We start from the raw sequence: 22,451 nt of genomic DNA on the forward strand, positions 1-22,451 counted from the left end.
CCCCCCCTTTCAATTTATCTTTCACAGCTTTTCTGAGAACTGTAATGTAGGAACATTGAAAAAAAGCAGAATCAAATTATATCTCCTTTAAGGATGTGCAACGCTGGGGAAGAAGATAGTAGATTACCCAGGCAGCTGTGGCAGGAAACATTAGGCCTGTTAAAAGCATAGTGCCCTTTTAACATTTTCAGAAAACAGAAATTTCTTTTTCAGTGTAAAAATTACTGTTCTAAGTGAGACTAAAGTTATACCCCAAGTTCTATAAGTAGCATGGACGGAATTTGTACTCTCCTACACATCATACAAATGATGGATATATGGCAGTTGCCATGCTAAGGAAGTAAAAGAATTTATCTAGACTGTGATCCTATAAGTTGTACAGAATATGAAGTCAGAAAGACTCATTATGGGGAGAAAAATACTAACATACTCTTTCTTTATAATGTCACTATATATTCTTTAAATCTCAGCCTGCATGACAACAAACAAAACAGCCTCAACCACAGCCTGGAATGGGTTTTTTCTGTTCATTATTAGTAATGGTAAACACCCTCCACCCAAAACTTTTTTTGCAGAGGAAAGAATGTTTTATTAAACTGCATTTTCAGTTATGGTCTAGTTGATTTGTTGCACTGAGGAAACTAGGTGCAATAAGTTAAAAATATTTTGTGATCTTAGTTCCCTGTGGTCTTCATTTTGTAGAAAGATCTATGCCACATACACTATGCTAGACACATTTGTCAGTCTTCTTTCAAGACCCAAGTTAAACTACAAAACGTACTTGAGTTTTCCTTCTCATCATTTAAAAAAACCCCAAACCTGTAAAAGACATTTTTATCCTGAAGTGACTTTGCAAAATTAGCTTTCTGAACTAAAATAAATTTCTGGTTCACCTATGTTCAGTTACAAATATGTATATACGGGGGAGAGGGGGATGGAGGGAATAAGAATCTCTCTCTCTGATCTGCCTGCCCTACAATTTAAGCATAATCTCAGAGCCAAACAGGGTTATTTCCTCAAGCAAAATAACTAAATAAGCATTATACCGATCAAAAAATGCCCCCAGTGAAATCTGTACACACATTCATGGTCTTCAGGGGGCTTTCATAGTTATAGTGTATTGTGTTACTGTTTCATAAAATGGAACAGAATTAGTTTCATCTTAGTTATTCTATACTTACAGGGCTAACAAGAATATAAAGCAGTAAAAACCTTATTTATCTGCAGATATGACTCTGAACACACAAAGGGATTGGTTGTCCTGTTGAAGATGTGTCTATTAATAATGGCACCCTTTTTAAAGTGAAAATTCACACGATGCCTAGATGAAAGGATGCTAGATGCCCCACTACAGAAAGCCCCAAGACAGATAGATAGATAGATAGGACGAGGTCCAGTGGCAAATCTTACCTGAAACATTTTTCTGTAAGTTAAAAGGGAATCATCAACCCAGTCAGTATATCACTTGACTCATAACTACTGCTCCATCCTATAGTTTGGGTTATTATTGATGTGGCAGGGCACTATGTGTGCCTGCCACTTTAAGACCCTGGAGCTGGCAGCCTCCAGGTGCCTAATGAGGACAGCCATTTTAGGCTCAGGGCTTTCTATATAAACAAGGCAGTTTGGCTGCTGGAGGGCAGGCAACAACACTGCCTGACCAGAGTTCTGCTGAGTTTCATCTGGAGGTAAGGGAGGAGCTATAGAGGATGATAGGCTCCTGATCCTGGGTATGACCGGACACTACACCCTTCCAGAAGTGGGTGGCCTGGTGGGGCTCCCAGTGGTGCAGGAGCCCCCAAGAAATGCCAGGCTAGAGATTACCCTGGTGAAAGGTGGGTTGGGGCAACTTAACCCCTAGCCCTCACCTTAGGGTGGGCCATGTTCCACTAGAGGTAGTTGTGGGGGTGCAAGCCCTGAGGAGGAGAGTTGGAGGCCAGGTGTGGCCAAGGCCACCTGAGCCCTGTGGGGGTTCGAGACCCCGAGGAGGAGAGTTAGGGCCAGGCACGGCTACTGCCACCTGAGCCCACAGTAAAGGGGGTGTTATGAGCAGTAGGAAGCCCCCAGTGTGAGGGGGCAGTGTGTGGAGCCCCCAGTGTGAGGGGAGCAGTGTGTGGAGCCCTGTCAAGGGAGAGGAGGCTCAGCCAGAGAGAGAGAAAGCTAAGTCCTGACCCCAGTAAGTCCTCCAATGTGGGGAGACAGAGTTTGGGTCGATTATAACACCGGTAGTAGCACCACAACCTGCTGCCCAAGGGGGGAGTGAGAGTCCCTTGTGAGACCCTAAGGCACCAGTTGTAGTGTGAGGTAACCCCAGCTCCCCACGTCTGTGGAGGGGGACCCCAGAATAAGAGTATGGGTCATACAGCGAGGCCTGCCAGAGCTTCCCCTGACTGGCCCAGGCAGGGGCCAGAACATGGAGAGTCAGAAGGGCAAGGAGGCCCATTGAGAGGGATGCCCAAGAGCCAGGGGCCTGGGATCCCCACTGGCCTGGAGGTGGGCTGGGACTAGTGTGAGCCAAAGGTCCCAGGGAGAGGACCACACCCGAAGGGGAACTGGTGGCAGGAAGAGATATGGCCCAGTATGATGGCAGAAGAGTCCGCCTGGAGGGCGGAATTCAGTTGGGGGTCCTACAGCAGGATTCTGGGCCCCATAGTGGGGGACTGGTGCATATGAGAACATCAGATTGTCATCTGCGAGGCTTGGGCTGCAGTGTAGCAGAGGAATGGAGCCGCAGATAGCGCCCCCTAGCAGCGGGGCAGAAAATTGGCAGCCTCCCACTTAATTAACACCTATTAATTCATTAAGATCAAGGCATGGCAGGAGAGAAAGTGGGCAGTTAGCCCAAGAACATGTGGGTGGGCCATGTGGAGATTGGCTGCAGTAGGCCCCATTACAGTTGACAAGCCTTCCTTCTTTAAAAGAAAAGAAAAAAAGAAAAACTGTTTAGGATAAGCTAAATAGAGAAAGATGCCCTCCCAAAACAAGTGGAAGATTCTCTGCAGGTCCAGGATTCCATATACAAAAACAGGAAGGAATTAGGAACATGACCACAGTTCATTGTTTTTAACCATTTCAAACCCTGTAGGGGTTTGCATGCAAGTCATGCAATTCAGGTAGCAGCACCGAAAAGCTGCTTGTTGCAAGATGCTATAAAAGCACAATTCTAGCAGAAGGAGGTGAAAAGTCCCAGTCCTAGTGCTGAACCCTAGGGTTACCCTTTGGATGAAACTTGTCTTTCTGAGTACATTTTCAAGTCTCAGAAGCTATGCAAAACTAAGGCATGGCCTTTTATTTTCTTCCAAGAGCATGACAAAAGCGGGAGGAAGGGGGTAATAAAATGTCACATTCTAATTTGAAAAAAGCTCCACTGGCAGGGGGAGAGAGACTCCTAAAATCCCTTTCACATGTTTTCCCTCAGGAAGATATAATGAGTCTCTCTTCACTTTGTACCCAAGCAAAATCTCTTGGTCCTAAGAAGGAACACTTTATTAAAATTCAAGAAAAATTGTTAAGAGTCACTTCTTACATCTGTTCCTCCTGTCTAAGATTGTATAACACTTTTGTGAAGTTTAATCATCTTGTTCTTCAATATTTTGTGACCCAAGGCTGTAGTCTACCATACTATGCATTTAAATGTAGGGCTTACAAGGAATTAAAGGATATTAACATAAGAAACACAGAGGTGCTTATTCATGCAAATTACATTAAACAGCAGATAAGCACTTGATTTTTTGCCAAAATCAAGGAAAACATACATATTCTTGGGCAACAGTTGAATCTTGTGCTGTACTTAAGTTCTTTAATACAAAGAACTTAGATACAAAACAGCGAAAGCCTTTTCTCTTTAGGGAAATGATGAGCCCATCTCACACATGTTTGTCATTTGTTTTGAAAATCTAATTGCTCAGATAAACATTACTCTTATAAGCCTATACCAAATTCTGAAACAGTGTTTGGGACTGTAACATAATTGGTTTCAATAGCACATTAATTCACATCGCCATTAGTAAAATCTGCACTCATAAATTAGCATGGGTACTCTGGCACTTAGCCAATGAGAAGATTTCAGTAGGTCAAGATATGCAAAGTCTCAGGAGGTTGGAAGATGTAATGACAGACAGCTGTATTACTAATTTACAGCCCCCTTCTAGTAAATCCATCAATATATGTTCATCAACGTTTAGAACCAGTAATTTCTATATTTTTAGTTCCTTTCAGTTTTATGTATATCAGCCTGTAATAGAAGTCATTAGAACACCTACCAGTATTTATTTAAGCATATGCTAAATTTAAACATGCAATAAAATGTGTTTGGAGTAAAAAACACATGCATAATTAAAACAGGGCTTTAATTTTTCAATAACATTTTAAAATAGTAATGGTTGAATGAAAAAGATTTGGAAAAATAGCTTTGATTCCAAATGCTTAAAAAGCCTGTGACTTAACACTGCCTGAAAGGAGCATCTAAATGTGTATATTCAAGAGTGGACAGGAAGTGTATTGGAAAACAACAAAAATGCATGTACATATAATAGATTGTTCACTCATACAAACCCCAAAATCAGTGTGTTAGAATAGATTGAGAAGCGCAAATTAACAAGGTATACCAGGAACTAGAAGCCAGATACCATAATGGTGATTAAAAGGAAGCTTCTATCAAAGCTACCAACAAGGGCTTCAAACCTCAAACAACAGTTATTACATTGAAAATAGATAAGATCCTGACAGAAGAAAGAAAATGAAAGCTGTGAGGAACTAAATGAGAATAAAGATTTGTTAATTGATATTGACTGGCAAGTTTAAAGAAAACAAGAAGCAGAAATGAGAAACAACACTCACAATAAAAAGGATGAAGAATACAGAAGGTTTTAGAAGGGAATAGATGAGTGGACAGAATTAGGGATTAAAAAATAAGTAACTGAGACACCTAGTTTATCATGACAAACCCTTAAAAAAAAAGTGATTGATTGAAGTATAGAATATTACTTATGCTAGATTGTACTTATAGTATGTCACTAAGTTTACTTTGCTTTGTCACTTGAGTGCATATTATACAATTAAGCTCATGAAAAGAAAGATTGTGGTCTCATGGCCAGAGGAAGAAACTGTAAGCCAGGACAAATGGGTTCTCCTTACAGCCATATACTATACTAACTCGCTGTGCTGTTATCTTTGTATCATAGTTTAAAAGGTGTAATGCTACTTACCACACAGTGGGCACATCTACACATGCAATTAGTTTGCCTCAGACTCTGGCACAGTTTGCACTGGAATCAGCTGCTCCTGGGCACAGTGTCTTCACGTGTACCCGGAAATACAGCAGTTTGAACCAGGGTGGAGCAGCTCCGGTCTGGCAGTAGGCTCAGGGGGTGAGACTCGGGCTCTGGGTGGTGGTGTCAGGTGGCGGAGGGGATGGCTTGGGCAGAGTGCCTGAAGTGTAGAGCTGTATGGTTGACCCCCCAAGCCTGCTGCCAGCCTGGAGGTGCTTTGCCACCGTTCAAACTACTGCAGTTCCCACATGCTTTCTGTGCTGTAAATTACTCCACTGTAAGATAGTACTTTCCCTGACAGTACTATCTTATGGCAGAGTTAATTAATTTACTGAGCCTAATGCTGGTGCATTAATAGATGACGATACTTTACTGTGGAGATTAGTCACCTCTGCAGTAAAGCACACATGTAGACACACCCAGTATGTATTGTATATCTTAACCAACATTATTAAAAAGGTTTATTAAAGAGTTTCAGGAAAAAAAATGCAATTTCTATGCAAAGTATTACAACATTCCTTTTACCAAGCACCATATTCTGTACACAGTTCCACAATAAATAAGCCTGAAACCTAATTTTTCAGTTTCAATAGTTTCATCTATGTCTTTAAAGTGAACAAATTTTGGGGAACAAAATCTGGGAAACCATCTCAGATGTTCCACATACCTAGAAATAACTTGCACTACTCCTGGTTCTGGATATCGTGGCTGCTACAGTGCAATGTTTTGAACATGCTATTAAACCTGCCCATGCCTACCTCCTGAACTGGAATCAAAATAAACACATTTGTGTGTCAGTGGGTGTGTCTACACATGTATTTACATGTGCACCATTGCTCAAGGCCATTTAAGTGCGCATCTACATATGGATGTGCATCAAAAGGATTAAATTTAGGCACAAATAGCTATGTCGCATTAGCACACATGCAGGCATGCTAATGCACATTAACACAGTGCGTATCTATTGACGCACATTACATTAATATGCATTAGTGTGTCTACACATTTCCTAATGAAACTTAGCTATTTGTACCTACATTCAATACTTGCTTTATGCAAGTATCAAATTTAGGCTTGAATAGCCTAAAATTGCTATTTTTAAAGTATATTAATGGTATGCACATGTAGACATGCTCCCTTCATGAGTGTTAAATTGGGCTAATATGCATTAAATGTGCATGAGTAGATACACCCAGTGAGACCAGGCTAATTGGCTCTCCCTCTCAATACAATTCATTAGAATAGGCAACCACAGAAACCCTTGCCTTTCATACATTTTCTGATCAGGGCTACAACACCCCAACTCTTAATTAGAATGGTCATTCACGGGGCACTGAGAAGCAGGACTAATTAGCTGGCCTGAGTGTGTAGGCCCACATACATGAAACTATTCTTCTGGTTCATGAAACTGCAATCCCAATCCAGAAGTAACATAGTCACGTTCACATGTTAATAGGTATCATTGTCCTGTAAGCAAATACAACAACAGGACCAGGGACAGGATTTATACCGTCGGCCTTTAGTTTAAAATTTTGTCCTTAAGCCCTGACCTTTTAAAATCACACACAAAGATTCCTTATCTGGAATTTATAACTTATTAATCAGCTCTATTAGTTACAGCTGCTATTCAGTTTCTTAGTTGCTAATGCAGTGGGCCACCAATCAACTCAGGGCCTGGTACAGTTTTTCATTGTGCACTATCACTGCTAAGCAGGACTGGTATTGATCCTGGAACAATGTTTCCATTTTTAGGAATAAAGTTCTATTTCAGGAAGTCCTCAGCCACACATACCCACTGAAGCATTTGAGAATATCTCAGAAAATCCAGTAGTACAATTAGGGTGCTATTGAAGCCATCATGGTTCAGGAAATATGCAAAAAACAAGGCTTCACTTCACATTGCTTTGTGATATCTTTTATTGGATTATCTGTATAGTTGGGAAAGATGTTAGGCAATCTCTTGGGCACAAAGTGCCCCTTCAGGGTAGATGGTTGCTTTTTGTATCTGGAATTCATGAATGTAGCCCAACTAAAATGTAACATTATTCAATTTTCCTTCAAAAAATTCAACAGAATTTTACATTAATTTTGACAGAATTTAAAGGGTTAGAAGCAGCATAAAGTGGACCATCTCCCTTTTGTCACTTACCATGACAGACTTATCTATTCTGAATAAACCAAACTGACGTTCACAAGGAATGCAGTCATGAAAACAAATGAGTTTCAAATAAGCAATCGCACAGACTAATGCTGTGGCTTCAACATGATCCTGATCTTTAAAACCAAAGTGTTAATTAAATAAAAAGTAATAACATCTCAACAAGGCATCATGCATTTGAAATGATAGCACTAGAACGCCCTTGGAGTAATAGCAGCAAAACGTCCATCATGTTTATGTAAGTGAAGTTTATGCCTTGCTAAGTGCTTCTTAATATTGCATAGTTGGTGTTTTGTTTACAAGGTTATAAAAATTGACAGGCTCTTACTGTTAAAACTATTAATGGGAAGGGTATGGTGTGTCATGGCTTGGATTCCCAGTTTACCCCTTTTATTTGGATCTAAAAATTTAGTGGCATTTTAATATACACTTCTGAGTAACATTCTACTGAGAGAAAAACAAATCAAAAGCAACTGGTTAATAAAATTTTTAAAACAAAATCTGCTAGTGGAATATTTGCTTCAGCTAAGGCTGCCTTTCTTTAAAATCTTTACACCAGAACAGACCCTTCAGTTAAACTCCAAAAGAAGGGTTTAGTCAAGACTTTCAAATAGCCCTGCAGCTAGGGATCATTTTTTATGATTGTTACTTACCTGTGCTATAACCACAAAAGACCTGGAAGGGGTTGAAAATGTCTTGCTCTTTATGTACTTATTTGGAAACACATGCCTGAAGGACAGTTCTAGCTAAAAGTTTCCAATGAGTGCATTGGCTATGCCCACGCATGAAATCTTCAGTGCGGATTTTGGGTGAAGACTTGAAAGAAAATTTATCCTTGTAGATAACTGTGTCAGGGGTTCTGCCATGACAGCCTGTAACCATCCTACTTCCTTGTCAATGCTATCACTACCAAAAAACCTGATTTTGCAGGTAAGTGCACAAGACAGCAAGTAGCCAATGGCTCAAAATGGAGGGTACATGAGGTCTTGTGGAAATTAAGTTAAGGTCCCAGGGAGTGATTAATTTTCATATTGATAGGTAAACCTTCAAACACCCTGTTAGAAATGTCCCAACAAGGGGGGCCTGAAGAAAAACAATTGCTCTTTCACAAAAGGGTGGATTGGTGTAAAAACTGCTTTTATTTATCTTGCCAAGAGGCCTGTTTGTTTAGTTACAACTGGTATCCCAGAATACCTTGAAGATGTGATCCAGATAGAGAATCTTTTCCACTTCACAAGGGAAGTTCTTTTATGTCAACCTTTTCTATTGCTAAGGATATTATAAACATTTTAGAAGTCCCCACTGGATTCAGGCACTTCGGCTCAGTACAGACGTTCAAAAAGCCCCTGGCGGAAGCACTTTCACGTAAAGCACTTTAAGTTAGAGCATTAGTGAACCAAACAGATGTTTGATGGTGGGGAGGGGCTCAGAGCCTGGCTGCACTCCCACATGCTTCCCATGAGGCTGTCAGAGTGGCCCCTCACCCCAGTCCTAACCCCTCCCCAGCAGCTGGCATCTGTCAGCAACAGCTGGCAGAAAAGAGACACCACACCCCAGATCCCTTCTGCTGCCAGGATGCAGCTCGCAGCTGGCCAAAGGGAGGAGGCAGGGCTTGGATCAGAGGTGTCACTGACTTGGATCAGTGACAGCTGAGGGGGGCTGGTGCTCAAGCAGAGCAAATAACCTCTGCCCAAGGCTAGCGAGCAGCCTTCCACTATGCTGCCTGCAATGGCAGCAGAATGAAACCTAGCTGAACTTGTGATGGATGTGGCACAGACTTTTGAAAGTGCTCCAACAAAAAGTGCTTTAGTCTAGAACCTCATCCATCAAGAGATGACTTAGACTACCATGTGCCATTTTTCAAGTGCTCTAACAGCTGTGAATGTCTGTTCAGTTATGGCCTTAGAGCACTTTCTGTGCATTTAAGGCATGATGGGTGTAACTTATGTACCTAGCCTTTAATATCTTCACTCTGAAGTGGAGACTGTAAAGATTGGTGTGATAAAGGTGGCCATTATACTATAATATGTGGACAAGTGTTAATGCCAGGACTATCAAAGTCATCCTGATGCATCTTTAATTCAGTTTTTTTATAAATTTGGAATTACCAGAATATGAACAAAAAAGAAGAGAGAAATCAATTGCAAGGAAGCAGAAAGATGTCAATAACAGAACCCAAGCTTGTCATAAATCATCAGTTCTGGAATATTAATCTCAATATAATTTTTCATGGAATATTTACAGTTTTAGAGGAATTTCTTCTAGAATAATCTTCAAGATTAATACCCCTCTGGAAGACTCAAAGATAATGCTGTTCCAAATGCAGAAATGGCAGTTTCACTGCTTTTGACTGAAGCTGGATCTGTCTCCTCCCTGCTCATTGCGGTAGAATTTTGCAGTTGTATCAGTTCATCAACACTTAGCCTTTAAGAGACAAAAAAGTGCTTCAAAATGCTTGGTTGGAACTTCATTTCTGAGATATCTGCATGCTTTATTGACACATGAACTAATCATACTGGAGTCTACATGCCAGCTCTGTATCATAGAACCCCAACTCATTATGGGTGCTTGTACACATGACAATAGGATAAGCACTCTAGGATCCGTTTTGCTTCATAAATGGAAGTTTCTCTTTCAGTGGGGACTGATCTATTATGTTCTACAAAGTTCTCCACAAAATAAATTTCATTTTTTGAAAATTCCCTCTGTCCCAAGATGTTCCCTATTGCCTGAATGTCACATCTTTCAAAATATCCCCCATCTCCACCAGTTCCCACAGGGAGTAAAGCCAGTCAGCACCAAGGGAAGATATTGGCTCCAGGCAGCATGCGAGGCCATCTTATTCCTTAAGGAGAGCTTATTCTTTGAGGCAGCAGTCAGAGCAACAGAAGATGACAGGTCATCTCTAAGGAGCACAGTAAACTAAGATGCCAGTGAACTAAAAAAGAAATATATATATTTTACCGATGTCAAGATGAAATTAAATTTGACTGAGTATATCAGCAACATGGAAATCATTCGGTTATCCCCCCACACACGGTAAACATCCAGTGAGTATGCTCATTCCAAATTAAAACAATCTTAAGTTTAAGAGAACTGTAATAAATTTATTTATAGAAATGCAGTTAATGACTCAAGTATACATGGTTCTTTCCTATAGCAAAACTTTATGAAGAAAACACATAAAAAAAAAAATGTAATACTGTAGCAAGATCAGGCCCCGGGGTGGCCATGACACTCACTAGTAACCTTGCAACTCCTGCTCTAATTCACCTCCCTATGTCCCTTTCCTTTTCCCTCTCCTGACACACCTTGATGTAATTAGTTGGTGGATGAAAAGAGAGGCTGCCTTTGGTTTTAAGGTCTGGCTTTCTGCCAGAAGGCCCCTCTCAGACCCACAGGTCCCAATCCTGCCCCTCACATTAAGTGGGTGTTCTTGGCCCATCTGTGGCCCCAGGGAACCTGTCACTTTCAGGACTACTCGTGGTCCCTCACCTCACCTATCTAGAGTAGCTGTGCCCGTGTCTTGCAAATGTTCCCAGTCATTACTCAGGTGGGGCATTTTGCCCCTGTCCAATACCAGGCTACCGTAGGCCTCTATGCCCTTGTTGGGGCCTCAGCCTTTTTGACCTTTACTTCCTTTCCTGTCACTGGTCCCCATAACCTAGGCCCACTGTGCCAAACCTAGCTGCTGGACTCCAGCCCCCCTGTCTGGCATCTGCCCTTCTTGGGAACTGGCCCCCCTGGCCCTGTCTGGCTTCTACCATATTAGGCTTTGGCCTCTAAGCTTAAGCCACCCTCTGACTTAACCCTACTCTGTGTCCCAAGTCCTAAGCCCTTGCCTCTGGCATGGCTCAGAACACCAGTGTGCCCTTAGGGCTGATCACAATACTGCCCCCCCAGGTGTTTTGCTGTGGCTCCTCATCTTTCCTTGTCACTGCTTCCATACCACTGGTATAAAGCTCAAACAAAGCGTAAGCCCACTAGGTGTAACTAACATCCCCCATACTGGGTGTATCTACACAAGACCCTTACTGTGGAGTTGCCTAATTAGCTCCACAGAAAAGCATGACCGTCTACAGAAGCAGTGCTGTTAGGCTGGAGTAAAATAATTAACTCTGCTGTAGGATAGTACTGCCCAACACAAGTACTATTCTAGGGCAGAGTTATTTACTCCGCATGTATACACAGTGACCAGGACTGGCTGGGGCCAGGGAGTGCTACAGTGCAGCTAGCCAATAGGGTGCCCACACTGTAGGACCCTCATGCTCCAACCAGCCCCTCCACAGCAAGTTGAACTGGGCAGGAGCATCTCCAGGATGGCAGGCTGACCCCTGGAGCCCCCTGCCAGCCAGGGCTGTGCCACCTTGGCTCAACATGCTGCAGTCCCAAGCACACATGTAAACACTGTGCCCAGGAACAATACACTCTGGAGCAATGCAAACTGCACCAGAGTTTATTGTGTCATATTAATATTCCTGTGTAGACTCACCCACTCAATCCTACTTACTTGCAGTACCACGCTCCCCCTCCACACGCAGTGTCAGGCAGTCCTCCTCCTGTGGTCATCCTGATCAGGATCTCCTCTCCCTGCAGGCAGCAAAGCCAGACTGCCTCCTCTGGCTCAGGCCCTGGGTTTACATGACTCTCAAGCCCTGCTCCTTCCAGTCAGGTGACTTGCTAGCCTTGACATAGCTGTCTCTCTCTCATTCTAATGGGCAGTGTACTGTTGCTACTCTGGCTTCAATAGCCATGTCTTTTTTGTTTCAGCAAGGCTCTGCCCTATTGCACTATTGCTGGGCAGCTAACCCTGCAATAGGCACTTGCAACCTATGGGTCCCTGGTCACCTATCCCTTGCACCTAGTATATAACATACAGTCTTCCCCCCATGTACGGATATCCATGCTGCTGCCTCTGCCTTCAAGTAACAAGAGCCTCTGACTCACTGTTACAAATCTGTATTATAAGAATTCAGCCATCTGATCTGAAACTGTGCATTCATCATTATGTGTCAATAAGCTTAATTTTGAATTTTCTGGGTTTAAAGCATTTCATTTAGATTTTCATTTTCTGCATATGTACAACAAACCTGTAACATAGGTTGACCTAAATTACTCATATATACCCTTAACTTTAAATCTGCCTTAACACAGATTAATTCTGGGAATGAAAAGAGAAGGAGAAAATCTATTTCCAAAAACACTTCCTCCCAAATGAATGTTGGTTCAAATTCAAGCTACTGTAAATTGTCATAGGATCATTGACTTTAATTGAGCTAAAATCCTTCATGTAGCTTAGAAATCTGGCCCATAATATTTTGGAAGGAAACAAAGACTTTTCTACCAAATCCTCACTTGAGGGATCTTATTAATTTCTCTGTGATTGCTGCCTTCTTTCACGTTACACCAAGTAACCCAGTCTTTAGTGTCTGCATTAGAGACTAGAGGTCTTCAGGGAAAAAAAATATAATTACACAAATTCTATATTCGTGTAAACCTTTTCTCTCAGATCAGTTCAGTTTCTGAAGCAGAAAACACTGTTTATGTAATACTGATTCATACTAAGTATACTTAATATAACATTAGAGAATAGGATTCTTGGAGATACCTCAGGGATCTCTCAGGCTTAAAGATACAACCTAAAGGCAGTTCACTGGAGACCAGAAAGTTGGGTGGTTAATAACAGAGGAGGATCTTAATAGCCTCCCGCAGTTTGTTTTTTCTACCAAAGAGGATGACCTAAACTTTTAAAAAGCAACTTATTCTACCAGTATTTGATCTAACAAGAAATGAAATATGTATGATCCGTCATCAGAAAGGCAGTTGTCATAGACCTAGATCCACAAAAGACTTAGTTGCTTAAATTAAAACAAAGGAGGAAGTTTTAGGCAACAAAATACAACTGTAGATACTGAAATTCACTCTTCACCTGTTGCCCAAATGTGGAGGCAGCTGAAGTCCAAATGCACCAAAAAATTTTACATTAAGATTCCCCAATAAATAAAAGGTATTCTTCTCTCTCTCCCCTTCTCCCTCCTTCTCTTAGTACGGGCTAGAGAAAATGTACATGGTCTCAAAGAAGTACAAGTCCACCACACCAAAGAAGGTTTTGAGGGCAGCAAAGAGTGGCTGCAGCTGGAGGCAAACCAAGAAAGCATGAGAGTCTCCTCCATCTTCTCTGCACAGAAGTGCAGGCTGCCAATGCCACTGCCTCTCAATGATGGACAAAAGTGCTCATGGCCAGAGCCCTGTACAGTAGCTCCCACTGGAGATTGCTGGTTTTCTTGGCAATGGGCAGTTTGTACAGGGTGCATCAGCTGGGGTGAGCTTGCTACCACAAAGCACCTCTTCCAGGAGGTGTCAGAATAGACGCTGACGACATGGACATGACATATTTTTACTGTCCACGTGCACTGTGCCTTCCCACACCAGATTTCAAAGAAAAGATCTCTATCCTACACAGAACAGCCAAAAGCCTGACCACGTACAGACCAAAAAAATGGATTGCATAAATCATGAAATCAGCCAATAAAAATTATATTAGAGATTTAAAGGCTTTTTGAAAAGACTTGTCATCTGTTTCAGAGCTTTTGTGGCCACCTGAGCATTGTTCCAAATGTGTACAATATACTTTATGATACAAAGAAAATAATCAGTCCTGCTCCCATTTAAGCAAGAAGCAACACTCCACTGATTTAAATGGCAACAGGATCGAAACCAAAGCTGATAGTCAAGCAATGAGATTCATTTACCCTGTGCAACGAGGCATCCATCCGTCTATTCATTTAGTTATACAAGATTAATAGAGCTTTCCATAGGGAGTATAACCTTTTTGAATCTGCATTAGGGGGCATTATGAAAATATTATGCCTGATATTTGGGGAAATAGTACATTATAGAACCAGATTTTGAGATATCCCATCTCCAATATGGCTTTCTGGAAATAAGACACAAAACCTAAAAAGCCAGGCTCAGATTTATTTTTCAGCTTCTGAAGGCTACTTTTAGCATTAAGTTAAAAAAAGGCAACACGGATGTGGCTCTGCTGGTGATAAAGCAATATTCACATCCAGAATAAAAGAGTAACAGGAAGAATCATGTTTGGATATAGATGGATGCAAAGATTTTTATTGGAGGGGGGAGGCAGGGGGTTAATTGTTAGGATAAGTATAGCCTTTTTTTATTACATTTCCTTCACTTTGATTCTTTTTTAAAAGGTATATGTCATGGTACATAATATATACTGAATTTATGTTTGTGTTATTAGTTCATAGCTCTAGATGGAATTAATTAATGATGACAGAACTGCCTGTTCCCCATTTACAGTTTTCTTTTTAAAAAATCACTTCTTTATTTGTACATTAAATGTGTATTTTAGGGAGTACTGCTCATAATGGGCATCTATACACGTGACAGACTTCCACTCCAAGTCTACTGCAAGTCTAAGTAACATGCTTCAGCAGCCTCCTCATCACATGCATCCCAGCATTTCATAATGGCAGTGGAGGAGCTTTAACATTGAATGAGCTTTAGTTAAAGCACCCTGCTTCCATTTTGAAGTGTAGGACTCTGAAGACATGTGACGCTGTCAGCACTTTAATTAATGGCCCGCTCCACCCTGGACTGTTCAGATTTGGAATTCAGACTGTAAATGATACGTTTGCAAAAGTTTACATGGAAAGGAAAGGAAACAAAATCTATAGAACATAGAGTATATGGGAGTATGAAGTGTGCTGGCAGGATTAAATACTGAAAAATATTCAACTGAAACAAATACATTGAATGAATACTGTACCTGAGTCTCTCATACTCCAGAATCATTTGAAATGTCAATAAAGTACACCTCTCAGAACAGACCAGTGACGATAACCCTATCCTTTGCTAAGAAGGAATCAACATTTTGGTTAAAGTCACAGGCACTGAAAAAAAAAATGTTACAAAAATTCCATTTCCCCAGAGAAGGAGAGAGAGACTTGAGATTTACAATAGGACATTAATGGCCAACTCCTTTTTCTTCTTTATGCACATCAGTGGCACCTATATAGCTGCCTAAAAGCAGCTTTTAACACATGCACATACCAGCCCAGAATAAATAAAGAGTACAACCTCTTACCCTTTCAGCCCAATAGAAGTATTTAAGGCGCATGCTGGGAGTGGGAGACCCAAGCCCCCAGTGGCTTTTCTGCACTTTGCATTGGATAAAATGGATTAAAAATAGTAGGATATCTTATATTTCCTCAGAAGTCTCTCTCAAGAGACTTGATGTCCTGAAAAGCAGCTTCATTGCCCACCTAAAATGCTGGCCATTTTCTATAAGCTTAATGCATGGTTTTGTACTTTGGTATGAAAATGAGCCAGACTTGTCCTATCTTGCCTATTTCTACATGCTGGAATACAGAAGACTTAATAGTAAGGTAAAAATAATACCAAAAAATCAGTTATTCCACAAACTGTCATAGCAATACCATATATCTATTTGGCAGATATTCAGCTATTTTAAATTGTTGCAGTTATACTGCAGCCATAGTTTCACTTCCATCACAGGTTAGGGTACCAGTTAAGGATCCAGCCAACTTTTGTAAGTTTGTTTTTCTTTCTGTAACTATTACTCAAAAATAAAAGTGTATTTTGAATGTGAAACCCAAATTTTTCACTGTTCATGTAAATTATCTTACAGTAAGCTTACTTTCTCCTTGAGAACAAAACCAGCGTATTTCTAACTCAAGAATCATAAGAAATCATGTTGTTATCATGACAGGTACATTTTATGGCTAAGAAAATTAGTTTATATTAGCAAAAGAAGAGTGGACCTCTATCGGCTAGATAAGACTTGATGGTTTATTAAACATCCCTAGCAGAGCTTCAGGCTTTTACCTATCCCCAGACAGTCTTTATCAAAATGATATGATGATATTACATTGGGTCTTGCTATTGCTTAAGTATCACTATTTCAGAGTTGCTTTTTTCTCAGTTTTGAGAAAATTATAGTATGGCTTATGAAGTTTTAAACTTAGAGGTTTTACCATAGCTAATCAACTTACATGTACTTCAGAATTTCTATGCCACCATCTAGGCTACCATATTTCATTGTGAATAGGCTGACATGGTGTATAGGTCGACCCTATTTTTCCAATATGAAAAGTTAGGATTTTCATAGGCACGGTATATAAATCGGGGCCAGACTCAGCACTCAGCTAGTGTGGCCCCATTCCCTGCGAGTGGCACTGCCTGGGCTGTGCCAGCTGAGCACCAAGCCCAGCCCCGTCCCCTACGAGTGGCACCGGGCTCAGCGCTCAGCAACACCAGTAGCAGCAGACAGGGGCAGGCTTGGTGCTCAGGTGGAGCAGTCCCATCCCCTGCAAGCCTGGTACTGTTTGTAGGGGATGGGGTCGTACCAGCTGAGCACCAACCCCAGCCCCATCCCTTGTGAGCGGCACTGGGCTCGGCGCTTGACTGGCACGGCCCTATCCCATGCCCCATCCCATGCAAGCAGCATAGAACCTGGCCCTGTCTGCTGCGAGCAGTGCTGCCAAGTGCTGAGCCCATCCTCACCGGCTGAACACTAAGCCCACCCTTCCCCTGGTGTCTCTTCCAGAGTGGCAACTGAGGCTGGCTCACTCTAGCATTCAATGCCCTGGGTGTCTCCTCTGTGGTTGTTGCTTTACTAGACTACTTCATTCATATACACACTCACCACTAGCACCTCCAGTATCTTGGCCAGCTTTTCCCCATGGGTGCATATCTAGTGAAGACCCGTTTTCCCCAAGGGTTTCTCCAGCACTAACTCAACCATCAGCTTACAAAACTACTGCCAATCACATACTATCAGCACTAGGTGAAGTAATCCAGATGCAAGAAACACCATCATCTTGAGGGTGCCATCCACTGTCATTTGTATCCAAGTCTATTCATATCTTCAGGGTTCCCCCCATGCAGGCACACCAGGGTGTGTTGGCCTAGTACTTCTTATGGTGGGCCCTTTAGTATGGCTTGCCTAACTATCATATGTTTAGACCCAGAGTCTACTAAGGCAGTTACTCTCTTATGCTCCATCCAGGCCTCTATGAAGAGATAGGTCTCATCTCACTCTTCCCCTGGGGTATGGTTTCAGGGGACTGCTCTGAAATTGCCTTTCATCTCCACTTCTTGAGGCCCTTCTGTCTTACTCTCATTGCATCTCTCTGGAACTCACACTCTTTCCTTCTCTAGGGTTCTTCTGAACAGCTTGGGGGAAAATGCCTTGTGTGCCCACCCTAGAAGAATACCTAACATGGACCAGGTGGCACCGTCCTCTCTCCTGTCTCTGGTTTCTCTTTCCTGAAGTGTGGTCTCCTCTTTATGTGACTGCTGGGGTCTCCACACTCTCTTGTCCTGCATCTTTGCCTGCTGCCACATATTCTTCTGCTAACTTTACTGCTTCAAGGGTTCACGGTTGATGCCTCATCACCCATTCCTTCACCCCACCCTCTAGGTCCCATACTGACTGCTCTAATATTACCTGTTCTAACATGTCCTCCAGGGTTCTTTCCCTTGAATGGAGCCACTTGGCTGCCTCGTCTTTGACTATCTACATCAGCTGGCAGAGGCTGAGGTTCTCTGCTGTCTTTTTCTCTCCAAATCTTTGGTGGTGCATCTCTTCAGACACCTCTAATATCTGTAGAACATCCACTTTGACCCTCTTATAGTCTGAAGCTTCCCCTCAAGGCAGACCCTCATAAACAGCCTAGGCTTTGCCTGCCAACAGCATTCCCAAACAGAAGGCCCACATGGACTTATTCCACTGTGGTGCTGAGGCTATTCATTCGAAGACCTCTATAAAAGGATCTGGGCCATCATCTCTCATCATGCACATGGCCGTTAATGAAGTCCTCTCCTATACCCCACCCCCGCCCCCCAAGCTGCCAGTGAATGCACTCGCTATCACCTTCTGGTTCTCTACATCCATGATCTGCAGAGTATCAGACTGCCATATCTGGTAGTGTATTAATTCATCCACCTTAGCATCTTGTTTCTGAACTTGTTAATTGACTGCAGCCTGCTGCTGGACCATCAAATGCAGTAACTGCTCCGTTTTGTTCAATGGCTATCTGAGCAGTGACCACACACCTCAAGGGTTCTTCTTGCTCTAACAGGGAAATCTGAGTTCTTCTGTGTACATGGCCTTCCCAGCCAATGCACCAAATGTGACAGCTACATAGCCACCAGAGGGCATCACAGACACCCCCAGACCTGAACCTGTCACAGGGGTGTAGATGGTATGATCATCACGTGTAGCATAACACATTTTTTCCAGTGAAAAGGAAACCAGCAGCTTTACTAACATGCTTAGGGACTTAGGGCTATATATTATTCATAGAGCTATATTACTCCATCCAATGCTTCAGAAATGATTTCTACACCTGAGTTATTGTTCATCTCAGTTTATGCTTCCACACCTGAGGTACTGCTTTTAACTAGGAGTAAAGAATATTCTGCAGAGCTGTGAAATAGGAGTTGTATTACCAGGGGCAGCTAACAAACAGCAGAATGGAAGAAGAAAGGATAAGTTGATTAGTGGAACATCCAAACTATATTAAAAAGGGAAAGGGTCATGAACACATGTGGAATGAAAAGTTTAGAAGAAATCAGGTAGGTTAAAATGAGCCCTGAAGTGAAGTGACTCCCTCACTGCTGCCTGAACAGAAATGTTGCTGGCACTGCTAGGCAGCCAGTATTAGAATTTGGGTGGGCCAGGAATCAAATGCAGGCACACTTCACCCTCTAGATCTATCCCTGCTAGTAGCTGCACCCAAGCACTTTAACAGGGGCCAGCTGAGATACTCAGACAGCCTGCAGCCAGGCTCATCCAGGCTGTCAGGGCCTGCTGGAGCTTGTCTGTCTGCTGGATACTCAGACTCTGAACAAGCAGCCCCTTCCTGCAGTTTTATTAAAGAATTTCAGCATCTTATGTACTACACAGCATGGGATGAGGCTGCCATGTATTTCTCCATCAGAGTCTAAATGACAAGACAATCTCATTCCTCCATGCAGTTAAGAGCTTCATTGCAGTGCTTCATCAAGAATATTGTCTTTGTGGAAACATCACCAAGAAAGGAAGAAATCCTCCCAGCTGTTCTTACATGACGGTCTGTATCCTTTGGCCTGTTACATGCCCACACTACTTTCATTGACTCCAAAATGTCCTAGATCAACTTGAAGTCATCAAGTTAGATAACATCCTAATCTTATGCAGGAATCAAACATACCATGCTAGATACACTCAGCAAGTCCTAGAATAACTAAGCCAACACAAACTCCACAAAAAATTGGAACAGTGAAAAACTGACCAAACCTTGATGGGTCTGGATGGTTGGCCACAGATCCCCAAAAAAGTGTTATCCATCATGGACTAACTAGGAGGCTCTGAAGGACATCAGAAGAGTATAGTACTTCTTATGGTTTAGAGACTTTTACAGACACATTATCAGGTATTTTTACACGCGGTGTCCCCTCTGACAGTTTCTACATTGGATTTATTCCATCACAACCATTTGGGCCATAGAATCTGCCAGTGCACTGGCAGATGACTCCAAATAAAATTGCATTAGCCCTAGGTAAGTAGATGTTAGCTGTTAAAGTGTTTTTTGAAGAGTATTAGTTTCTTGTTTGGGTTTTCTTCCATCACAAGAATACCAAATATCTTCAGACTGCCACGTATCCAAACCCTCTCTAGCTCCAATAGTCTCTGTTCTTCACTTCGTTCAACTTTGTCCTGGCCAACTGCTCTGGCACCAAAAGGACAAAGCAGATACCTACCAACAAATGCAAGTACTTGGAAGTGTACTCTGCAACTATATGTGTGGATAGATGAACAATTTTACTTCTTTAAAAGTATGTTGGAGGGGAAAGAGGGTATGGCTTAATGCCCTTGAGCATACATAAACTGATGCACGGCAACTGTTTTGTTTCTCTGTTACTACATTACAGGAAGATGAACTAAGTTGTAATAAATAATCCTAAGTAAAATACCTGGTAAATGATTTAACTTCCCTAGTAAGTTTTGCCTCCTTTTCAAATCAGAATAATTGTTTCACCTGTTCAGATCTTTACGCTGCAGTTCTATACCCCATGAATTTCTTTTCTAGCAGTCCAGAACAAGATCTGTAGGATCTGATCCAGTCCATGACGTTCTGCGATCATCTTGCTGAACAGATCCAGCAAGATCTATAAGAGGGAAGACTTCATTCCAAATTATCCATCAAATCCTGAATGAATACTCTACTTATGCAAGTGGGAGTAATACCTTCATATCCTCAAATTATGCCATGACTCTTTCCCTGCTAGCCATGTTAGCTGTTCAAGGCTTTCCACTTAAGGATACAAAACTTCTTGTGGCCCAAAATGTGAACCATCATAAAATCTATATATAACCATTAGGGCTGTGTGACGCTTCAGTTCACAATTCGATTCAGAGAAGTTTCGGCCTGATTCGGAGGCCGAATCTCTAAATCCGAATTGAATCACTAGAAGCTTAAAACTTTCCAAATCGGTTCAGAGCCTCAGAATCGATTCAGAAAAGATTCAAAACAGATTTGGAGATTTGGAAGGCGGTCTTTATGGGGAAACAGAAACTTAGAAGAGGGAAGGGAAGTGAAGAGGGGAGGAGGAGCAAGGGAGGAAGTACTGACATCTCTAGCTGGCCAGTGAATGTGATTTCTCTCTGACTGTGCTTCCAATCACAATGTCTTGGGAGAGGGACATAGAAACATCAAAAAAGCCTTTGTCTGCAGGCTTGCTGTGCCTTTTGTGAGCTGGTTCTGAGTGAGCAACAGCATCAGAAAGGTACTGAACTACCTGGCTTGCTTCCTAGTCAGTCAATCTCCTGCTCCTTTTTGTTCTTAGAAAGGATTGGATAGGATATAGCTTAGTGTAGAATCTCTTTACTTAATACTTATCCAATTCATTTCTTTCAATTTATATTTTTTTATTGATATTATTAGTCATATTTTGTTTTAATAGTTGTAACAGGGAACCCTAGCCCTGTTACTAAGAGGCAGGACTGCCCCTTTAAGACCCAGGTCTACAGGAACACCAAGCACCAGGAGGGTAGGGGTTAATAACCCAACCACCCAGGCTGGTCAGGACATATAAACCATAGGGCCAAGGCTGGCAGGGAGATGTCTCTAACAAGCGGCCAGGGGAAGAGAGTTTCTGAATAGCAGAAATACCCAGGAGCTCTGTGGCTGCTGACCAGACTTGCTGTGCTAATGAGGCTCCAAGAGTCTACAAAGTACCCAGAGCTGGGAGGGTATTCAATGCTCGAGGAGCAGTTTGGGGTTTTTAGAGAGCCAGAGTGTGGCTTATAGGACGTGTATTATGTTATAGCCCAGGGACTCATATTTATGTTGTTATCAGGCTGAGGCTATTTGAGGAGGAGGAGGCCTCACTGAGGCACACTACTGTGCAAAGCCTCAGCACCAGGGGGCGCAGCACCAGGAGGTGATCAGACCCCAGTGCCAAGGGGGACGCAGCAACAGGGGGTGATCAGGCCCCAGCAACAGGGCGTGCAGTGCCGGGTGGCACAGAGACAGGGGGGAAACCCCAGTGCCAAGAGGCACAGCAACGGAGAGTGAACCAACCCAATGCCCTAGGGTGCAGGTCAACATTTATATACCATCTGCAAAGTGTGGGCCACCTTGTAGGGGAGATTTGGAGTGGTGGATAGCGACCCCTAGCATTGGGGTATAAAATGGGCAGGCTGAGTAACATCATAATTATTGTTCCATCAAGGTGTGGCAGGTGATATAAGTCAGTGGGTAGCCCAGAGAAAGAGGGTCAGGCCTCCATTAGACAGGCACAGGGATAGAACCCTGTCACAATAGTTTACATACAGACTAAAGACAACACAGAAGAACAAAAGAACTAGTCAGCCAGCCACACATTCAGATTCAGACCAGATCAAAGGAGAACGCAACACACCATATGTATATTGTGAGTGCTGTGTGATTTGTTGACTGTGATCTGAGATTTTATTTTTATATATA

General features: G+C 42.3%; 2 long non-coding RNA genes across 2 annotated transcripts in view; one reads left to right on the forward strand and one right to left on the reverse strand.

Moving 5' to 3' along the window:
* LOC109297019 overlaps window positions 1-19,995 on the reverse strand; it is a 23,538-nt gene extending 3,543 nt beyond the window's left edge. Inside the window, exons 1-2 of the long non-coding RNA XR_002097153.1 lie at window positions 19,985-19,995; window positions 9,113-9,124 (exon numbers count right to left, since the gene is read on the reverse strand). This is a non-coding gene — a long non-coding RNA (uncharacterized LOC109297019). The remainder of the gene's footprint in view (window positions 1-9,112; window positions 9,125-19,984) is intronic.
* A 313-nt stretch (window positions 19,996-20,308) lies between these two features.
* LOC109297020 overlaps window positions 20,309-22,451 on the forward strand; it is a 22,117-nt gene continuing 19,974 nt past the window's right edge. The window contains exon 1 of the long non-coding RNA XR_002097154.1: window positions 20,309-20,319. This is a non-coding gene — a long non-coding RNA (uncharacterized LOC109297020). The remainder of the gene's footprint in view (window positions 20,320-22,451) is intronic.

The sequence above is a fragment of the Gavialis gangeticus genome, unplaced genomic scaffold, assembly GCF_001723915.1.
Source record: "Gavialis gangeticus isolate Ggan-Ray unplaced genomic scaffold, GavGan_comp1, whole genome shotgun sequence".
Classification (NCBI taxonomy): domain Eukaryota; kingdom Metazoa; phylum Chordata; order Crocodylia; family Gavialidae; genus Gavialis; species Gavialis gangeticus.